This window comes from Nicotiana tomentosiformis, chromosome 2 (assembly GCF_000390325.3).
Source record: "Nicotiana tomentosiformis chromosome 2, ASM39032v3, whole genome shotgun sequence".
Taxonomy (NCBI): Eukaryota; Viridiplantae; Streptophyta; class Magnoliopsida; order Solanales; family Solanaceae; genus Nicotiana; species Nicotiana tomentosiformis.
In genome coordinates this window covers 109,507,211-109,516,465 of record NC_090813.1, presented here as the reverse complement: position 1 = coordinate 109,516,465, position 9,255 = coordinate 109,507,211, and the positions used below count along the sequence as shown (strand labels likewise).

At 37.8% G+C, this 9,255-nt stretch overlaps 1 non-coding gene across 1 annotated transcript; it reads left to right on the top strand.

The window, feature by feature from the left end:
• The first annotated feature begins 5,659 nt into the window (after positions 1-5,659).
• Positions 5,660-5,766, top strand: LOC117277395 (small nucleolar RNA R71). The gene has a single exon (XR_004507679.1). It is a non-coding gene; the product is annotated as a small nucleolar RNA R71 (small nucleolar RNA).
• Positions 5,767-9,255: the final 3,489 nt, after the last annotated feature.

Below are 9,255 nucleotides of genomic sequence, written 5' to 3'. Positions count from 1 at the left end.
CTCTCCCTTACCATAATGCAATGAACAAATAACAACAGGGAGATAGAATAACAAGTACAAGCCTTACTTCAACATTTGGTTCCACAATATCAATCTTAACTTCGGAATCAATACTCAATTATCACCAGAAGATCCGTAAACATGATAAGAACGATCAATTTAACAATACTAGTCTAAACATAGATAACATGACCAAAAGAAGCTATAATTGCAAGAAACCAAGCCCCACTCGCATGCTTTAACCCGACTACAATGCATAAGTATTCGTCACCTCACATATACGTTGTTCCCTAATATTTAAACATGTAGCAGATAGACAAACAAATCCAATTCCCTCAAGTCAAAGTTAACTACGACACTTACCTTGCTCCAAAGGCCACTCAATGCTCAATTACCGCTTTTGCTCTAGAATCCACCTCCAAACCACTCGTATCTATCCACAAACGACTCAATAATATCAAATATTGCTAAAAAAATCAATTACAATGCATAAATATAGATTCCCCAAACTTTTTCCAAAAAAGTCAAAAATCGACCCCGGGCCCGATTGGTCAAAACCCCAGGTTCAGACCAAAATCCATTTACCCATTCACTCTCGAGCCCGATTATGTCATTTGTTTCGAAATTCGACCTCAATTCGAGGTCTAAATTCCAATTTTACAAAAATCCCTAATTCTACCCAAACCCCCAATTTCCACCATGAAAATCCTAGATTTTAGGTTGAAAACTCATGAAATGTAATGGGTAATTGAAAGAAAGTAGGTTAGAATCACTTACCAACGAATTGGGAAGAAATTCTTATGGAAGAATCGCCTCTAGGTCTCTTAATTTTGAAATTTTGAAAGAATGGCAAAAATCCCGTTTTGGTTATGTTTTTAACAACTGGGCGTCAGGTATTCATCGCGTTCGCGTGAATCCTGATGCGTTCGCGATAAGCAGTACCGATTAGTCTTACGCGATCGCGAGTCCGTCATCACGTTCACGAAGGCTACTCCCCCGATCTTCGCGAACTCGTGCTCTCGTACACGATGAAGAGATGACTGACCCTTCTCCCAGGTCCCTAAAGTTAGGCGTTCACGATGAGTTGGTCGCGTTATCGAAGGGTAAGGCCAACATCGCTCCGCGTTCGTGACCCAGCCGTGGCGTTCGCGAAGAAGAAAATCTTCCCCAGGCCAGTTCACTCTTCGCGATCGCGAGAATGGCTTCGCGATCGTGAAGCACAACGCACCAGATTTCTCTAAGTCCAATTCACCCCGTAGCCTATCTGAAACTCACCCGAGCCCTCGGGGGCTCCAAACCAAATATTCACACAAGTCCTAAAACATCATACGAACTCACTCGCGCGATCGAAATACCAAAATAACACATAGAACTACAAATCGGGGACCAAATCAAAGGAAATTTTCAAGAAGACTTTAAAACTTCTATTTTCACAACCGAACGTTCGAATCACGTCAAATAAACTCCGTTTCTCACCAAATTCGACAGACAAGTCATAAATATTATAGTGGACCTGTACCGGGCTTCGAAACCAAAATACGAACCCGGTATCAATAAATCCAAACATCAGTCGATTCTTAAATATCATAAATCTTTCTAACTTTCAATTTTCAACAAAAATCAATAACTCAGGCTAGGGACCTCCGAATTCAATTTCGGGTACACGCCCAGGTCCCAAATTATGATACGGACACATCGGGACCATCAAAACACAGATTCAGGTCTGTTTTCTCAAAACGTTGACTGAAGCCATCTTAAATGAAATTTTAAGACAAAATTCTTATTTTTATCAGTTGTTAACATATAAGCCTATCGGAAGAACACCCGGACTGTGCACACAAATCGAGGAAGGCTAAAATGCGGTTTTTAAGACCTCAAAACACAAAATTAGTTTCTAAAATATAGGATGACTTATCGGGTCATCACAGATTCTCTGGCATTTATCGCAAGTGGCGACATAATTCCTTGTATCTTTGAATAGAGTAGGCGAGAAAAAGCCAACTTCAAGTACTTTAGTTGCTGTCCTTCTTCCTCCATAGTGTCCTCCTACATCCCTATCATGTTAGTGACTTAACATGTTGTTTATTTCTGTCTCCGGTACACATCTCCTGATTATGTCATCTGCACAAAATTTAAACAAGTAAGGATCTTCCTAGTAATAATGTATTGCTTCTTTTTTAAGTTTTTTCTTTTGTTCGTAAGAAAAATATTTTGAAATCCATCCTCCAGCCAAGTAGTTGGCAATATCAGCAAACCAAGTTAGTCAATTTATAACGGTTGTGACTGAAAATATATGTTCATTAGGAAATTTCTCTTTGATATCTTTTATCTCAGTAGGAGGATTTTCCAAACGAGACAAATGATCAGCTACCTGATTCTCAGAATCTTTTCGATCTTTTATTTTAAGATCAAATTCTTGCAAAAGGGGTATCCATCTTAGTAATCTAGGTCTAGCATCTTTCTTTGCTAAGAGGAACTTTAAAGCTGCATGATCAGTATAAATTATAACCTTTGTTCCTATCAAATAGGAACAAAATTTGTCAAAACCAAATTCTACTGCTAATAGTTCCTTCTCAGTTGTAGCATAATTCTTTTGAGCTTCATTAAGCATTCTACTGGCGTAGTAGATAGGTCTGATGATCTTGTCTCTCTTTTGTCCCAATATCGCTCCTACTACTGTAACACTTGCATCGCACATTATTTCAAAGGGTTGGCTCCAGTCAGGAGAAACAACAATTGGAGCATTAGTCAATTGTTTCTTGAGAATCTCAAATGCTTTCCTGCAATAATATGAAAATTCAAACTTCACATCTTTCATCAGTAGGTTAGTCAGAGGTTTTGAAATTTTTGAAAAATATTTTATAAACCTTCTATAAAAACCTGCATGCCCTAAGAAACTTCTAATGCCTTTAACAATGGTAGGAGGGGGTAATCCTGCTATAAGATCAATTTTGGCCTTATCAACTTTTATCCCTTTAACAAAAACTTTATGTCCTAAAATAATTTCCTTTGTTACCATGAAGTGACATTTTTTCCAATTAAGAACCAAATTTGTCTCTTCACATCTTTTAACCACCAAAGTTAAATGATAGAGACAATCTTCAAATGTCTTACCAAAAAGTGTGAAATCATGCATAAAGATTTCAAGAAACTTTTCAATCATATCTGAGAAAATTGCCGACATGCAACGCTGAAATGTAGCAGGAGCGTTGCATAGTCCAAATGCGTTGCATAGTCCAAATGGCATTCTTCGATAAGCATACGTATCGAGTGTTATTTTCTCCTGATCTTCTAGAGCAATTGGTATCTTATTATACCCAGAATATCCATCAAGAAAACAGTAAAAACCGTGGCCTGCAACTCTTTCAAGCATTTGGTCAATAAAGGGCAAAGGAAAATGGTATTTTCTTGTAGCTTCATTAAGTCGTCTGTAATCAATACAAACTCTCCATCCTGTGACTGTTCTAGTAGGTGTGAGTTCATTGTTTTTATTTTTTATTACTGTCATACCTCATTTCTTTGGTACTACCTGTACAGGACTTACCCAAGGACTGCCAGATATTGGATAAATGATACCTGCTGCTAGTTTCACCACTTCTTTCTTGACGACTTCCTGCATTGCTGGGTTCAGTCTACTTTGGGGTTGGACTATTGGCTTATAATCATTCTCCATAAGAATCATGTGCATACAAATAGCTAGACAGATTTCTTTGATGTCAGCTATAGTCCACTCTAAGGCTCTTCTGTGTTTTCTCACGACTCCAATCAGTTTGCTTTCCTGTTCTATAGTCAAAGAAGATGAAATGATTACTGGAAATGATTCAAGTTCAAGAAACACATATTTTAAATGAGAAGGAAGATCTTTGAGTTCAATTTTTAATTGAACTCCTTCTTGTGAGACTTTCTCATTTTCTGACTCTTTTTCCAGCATTTCAGTTTCTTCTCTAATTATGGGGTTGTCATCACTTATGGTACCTGACCTAGCGAAACATCTCTCTAATGAATCAATAATTAACTGATTATCTTTGTATTCATCTACAAGGTCATCTAGTAAGTCAATTTGAAAACAAGATGATGATGACTCATCTCCAGAAAATTTAATCATTTTCTTCATGTCAAAAATTACTCTTTCCTCATCAACTCGCAATATTAATTATCCTTGATGAACATCAATAATTGCTCTTCCTATTGCGAGAAATGGTATACCTAAAATTAATGCTTTCTCAATATTTTCTTCCATTTCAAGTACTATAAATCTACTAGGAATACAAATTTGTCAACTCTAACAAGGATATTTTTAGTAATTCCTTTTGGTCTCTTAGTACTTTGATCAGCTAATTGAAAAGACACACCAATATCTTACATTTCACCAAGTTCTATTTTCTGCAAAATTGAAAAAGGCATTAAGTACCTGAATCACATAATGCCTTTTCAAAGTGAGTACCTCCCACAATACAAGGAATTGTAAAACTTTCTGGACCACCAAGTTTATGTGGGAGCTTATTTTGAAGTATAGCACTACATTTTTCTGTAAGCTTAACCGCTGAAACTTCTTCCAATTTTCTTTTACTTGACAAAATTTCTTTGAGAAATTTAGCATATGAAGGCATTTACGTCAAAGCATCTGTGAAAGGTATGTTAATGTAAAGTTGCTTCAAAATATCTAGAAACTTTGAAACTGTTTGTCAAGCTTTTCTCTTTTCATCTTTTGGGGAAAAGCGAGAGGTACAAAGTGAGGATTTCTTTATCAATTAATTTTCTAGTGCATTTTTTTCTTTATCCTTTTGTTCTTTTGGGAACTTAAATTTTGTTTTGTTCTCACCTTCATTTATCTTTTCCACTTCTTGTGGCTTTCCTTCTTTATCTGCATATGGATCATCAAGAGCTTTACCTGACCGTACAGAGATGACTTTGAGGTGTTCTTTTAGATTTTCTCAGTGTTTCTTGGTATAACACCTTGAATTTGTCCAGACATAAGGGTTGCTAATTGACTTACCTGTATTTATAAATTCTTGATAGCTGAATGTTGACTTTTAACCTTCTCGTCAGTAACCTTAATGAATTTGTACATCAAGTCTTCATGACTTTGTTGATGAGCTCTTTGGGGTTAATGTTGATATTGTTAAAATTTTTGTTGCCCTCTATTTTGATTTTAAAAATCAGGTGGTCCCTGTACCTGCTGCTTTTGATTAAAAAATCTTTGAGGATTTTCAGCACCATTAGGATTACTCCATTGAAATCCTAAAAGTTTTTGTGCCATGGGACTACCGAATGAGTAATTATTTCTATAACCAATCACATTTACATGTTCCTCATTTTGTGTTGAAGCTTGAAATTCATGATTCGGATGATTACCTTGACAAACATCACAATTCTCAAGCTGGGATGATGAGTGGGCACCTACCTGAAAAGCCTCCACTTTTTGTTTTAAGGTCGCAATTTGTTGTGTCAATGAATTCAAAGCTTCAACTTGTGCCTTTTTTTGATAATCATTCTGTCTGACGGCCATTGAACAACATTTTCCGAAATCTCATTAAGCAATTGCATTGCTTCTATAGTAGTTTTTCCCATTATTTATCCTCCTGATGCTGCATCAATTACTTTTCTAGGAGAGGGTTTAAGACCGTGATAGAAAATATATAAAATGTCAGGGTCTTGGATCTCATGATGTGGGCATTTTTTTAACATTGCTGCTAATCTTTCCCATGCCTGGTTAACAGATTCAGTATTTGTCTGCATAAAATTATTGATTTCTTTCTTCATTTTAACTATTTTTGCAGGTGAAAAATATTTATTAACAAATTTCTGGGTCATTTGGTCCCATGTTGTAATGGAACCTCTTGGTAGACTTCGCAACCATATTTTGACTTCACATTTTCATGAAAAAGGAAAAAGTCGCAACCTGATAGCATCCGTTGTAACTCCATTGTACCTGCAAGTTTTAACTAATTCAAGAAAATCAATTAGATGGGTGTGAGGATCTTCACTTGCATCACCAACAAACTGACATGACTACTGAATGGTTTGAATCAAGCCTGTGCGAATTTAAAAATTATTTGTTGCAATTGGTGGTCTCCTCACACTTGATTCTCCTTCAAAATGATCTGGCCTTGCATAATCCCTAAGTATTCTATCACGTCGTGGTGCCACCTCATCAAACTGTTCTTCTGCTTGATGTGGTGGAAGTTGGTTATTGAGTTCTTCGTTCTCCATTTTCTCTGATGTGAAAATTTGAGATCGTGAGGTTTTTCTTTTCGCAACAACCGCAAGGATTTTTCAATTTCAGGATCATATTCGACTAGTTCTCTTGAAGAGGAACGGGTCATACACCTTCTGAAATTTCTGCAAAAAAAAGAAGTTAAAATAATGAGACAATAAGAAAAAATCTCAAACTAGTAGTAAAACAATTAATCTGTAGTAGATTTTAGCCAATCACCAGCAACGATGCCAAAAGTTTGAGGAGTGTCTAACGTATATAAAATTCTAACTCGTACTCTGTCAAATAATAGTATAGAAATATGTCGAACCCACAGAGATTGATTTATCCATTTTACAAACGTTTCTTATTTTAATTACTATTTGAGAAAATGAGAAAGAGTTGAGTTGTGAATTAACTAACTAAAAATGCATGAATAGAGCAATAGAAAATATTTTATTTTTCACAAGTACAATAAAAAGGAGTTGGGATCTTGACTTCACTTAATATTTTTATTATATAGTAGAATTATTATTCGTCAATTTCTATTTCTCAAAAATGTATAAATGCCTCTCACGATTACAAATATATATTATTACTCAAGTTGAATAATTAATTGCACTCCTCTCAGTTACACAAATTAATCTTCAAAATAAAAAAACTAAAGAACCAAAAATGTATGATTGAACTAAAATATGCTTTTGTTAGTAAGTCCATTTCGGTTACCCTACTTGTTATAACTGATTATTACACTATTCGCCTCTCTCGATTACAAATTGTCATGATCCAAAACCCTAACCTGTCGTGATGGCGCCTATCGATGGTACTAGGCAAGCCGATTTTTCAAAATACTTCAAATATTTCACGATCAAAAGCTTGATATGACAGAGTTTTCATAAAGACAGGAGTTAAACTCAAAATACAATGCGGAAAATAGCCCCAAACATCGGGTGTCTCCAAGTCATGAGCATCTAAACAACCAGTCTAAGAAACAGAGTCCACAAGAGTCTGTGTCTAAATGCCAATACAGAAAAGAAAGATAACAAGAAAGGAGAGACAAGGACTGCGAACGCCGGCAGCTACCTTGTGAATCTCCGATACTCAACCAACCACGAGATCAACGTCCTCCGTGACTGGATACACCTGGATCTGCACATGAAGTGCAGATGTAGCGTGAGTACAACCAACTCAGTAAGTAACAAAAATAAATAAGGAACTGAGAAGTAGTGACGAGCTATACAATTACTATTCACTTCAGTAGTTTCAACAATGAAAGTATACATGATTCAATTCCGGCAATATAAATTAAGTGAGTTGTACATTTACTCAGTTTAGATAAACCGGATACAATATTTTTCCAGAAGTTCAGAACAATGACATAATTCAACTAAGTGCAGCAACAAAGGAAACAATGCAGCCTTTCAGGGTAACAATCACTCAAGCTCTCAATAGCTCAAACACTCGGCTCTCAGCCATCAATAAACACACTCAATAGGTACCTGCGCTTACTGGGTGTGTATAGACTCTGGAGGGGCTCCTTCAGCCCAAGCGCTATATCGCTGCGGCGTGCAGCCCGATCGAATCATATAAGTAGCCATGAGGCTCGTTGTGGCGTGTAACCCGATCCACAATCCATAAATAGCCAAAAGGCTCGTTGCGGCGTGCAACCCGATCCATATACATTCAACCCTCAGGCCCGTTGCGTTGTGCAACCCGATCCATATACACTCACATAGCTCACAGCTCGGCACTCAAACCCTATCTCAGTCACTAACCTCTCCAGCCTCTCGGGCTCTCGGAAATCATGCAAATCAGCCCAAAAGAGATGATAACAAGTATCAACAAGAAAACAAGAGGAAACAGAGATATGACACGCAAGTAAAACTGTGACTGAGTACAAGACAACAAATAGCAGCTAATTCAACAAGTACCCGACTACTGCGGATCCCAACAGTGATATCATATGGCCTAAGCATGGTATCTAACATGAATGGCAGTCAAATTTCTAGAAGACATAGAGAACATGTAATTAACAATTAGCTATTCGACTTTACAATCTCATGGGACGGACCAAGTCACAATCCCCCACGGTGCACACCCACACGTCCGTCACCTCAAAATCTCGTCCAAATTCGAGCTCTCAAACTCAAGTTTTGATCAAAATGGCCAAACCCTCGTTTTTGAAATCTTATATTCTGCCCAGGCAAATCCTTCTTCGCGAACGCGATACCCTTGTCGCAAATGCGAAGACCACTCAGCTCAACCCTACGTGAACGTGGGACCAACATCGCGATCGAGAAGGCAAAAAGGCCTGGGGTCCCAGCCGCTCAACTTTCTCTACGCGAACGTGATTCCCTTCTCGCGTTCGCGATGCACTACCTAACAACCCCTTCGCGAACGCGAAGAAAAATCTTCCTCCTGCATCTAGCTCCTCTTCGCGAATGCGGAACACCCCTCGCGAACGCGAAGAAGGAAACCAGCAACTGGGAAAACCAGAAAATCTGCTATCTTTCACAAGTCCAAAATGATCTGTTAAGCATCCGAAACTCACCTGAGGCCCCTGGGACCTTAACCAAACATACCCACCAGTCCTAAAACACCATACGAACTTAGTCGAGCCCTCAAATCACATCAAATAACAACAAAAATACGAATCACCCTCCAATCCAAACTTAATAAACTTGAAACTTTAAATTTCTACAACCGATGCCGAAACCTATCAAACCACGTCCGATTGGCCTCAAATTTTCGCACAAGTCATATTCAACATTACGGACCTACTCCAACTTCCGGAATCGGAATCCGACCCCGATATCAAAAAGTCCACTTCCGGTCAAAATCTCCAAAAATTCAATTTTTGCCATTTCAAGCCTAATTCTACTACGGACCTCCAAATCACATTCCAGACGCGCTCTTAAGTCCAAAATCACCCAACGGAACCCACGAAACTCCATTCCGGAGTCGTCTTCACATAGTTTCGACTACAGTCAAAATCCTAAGACTTAAGCTTCCGTTTTAGGGACTAAGTGTCGCAAATCACTCCGAAACCACAACAAAAC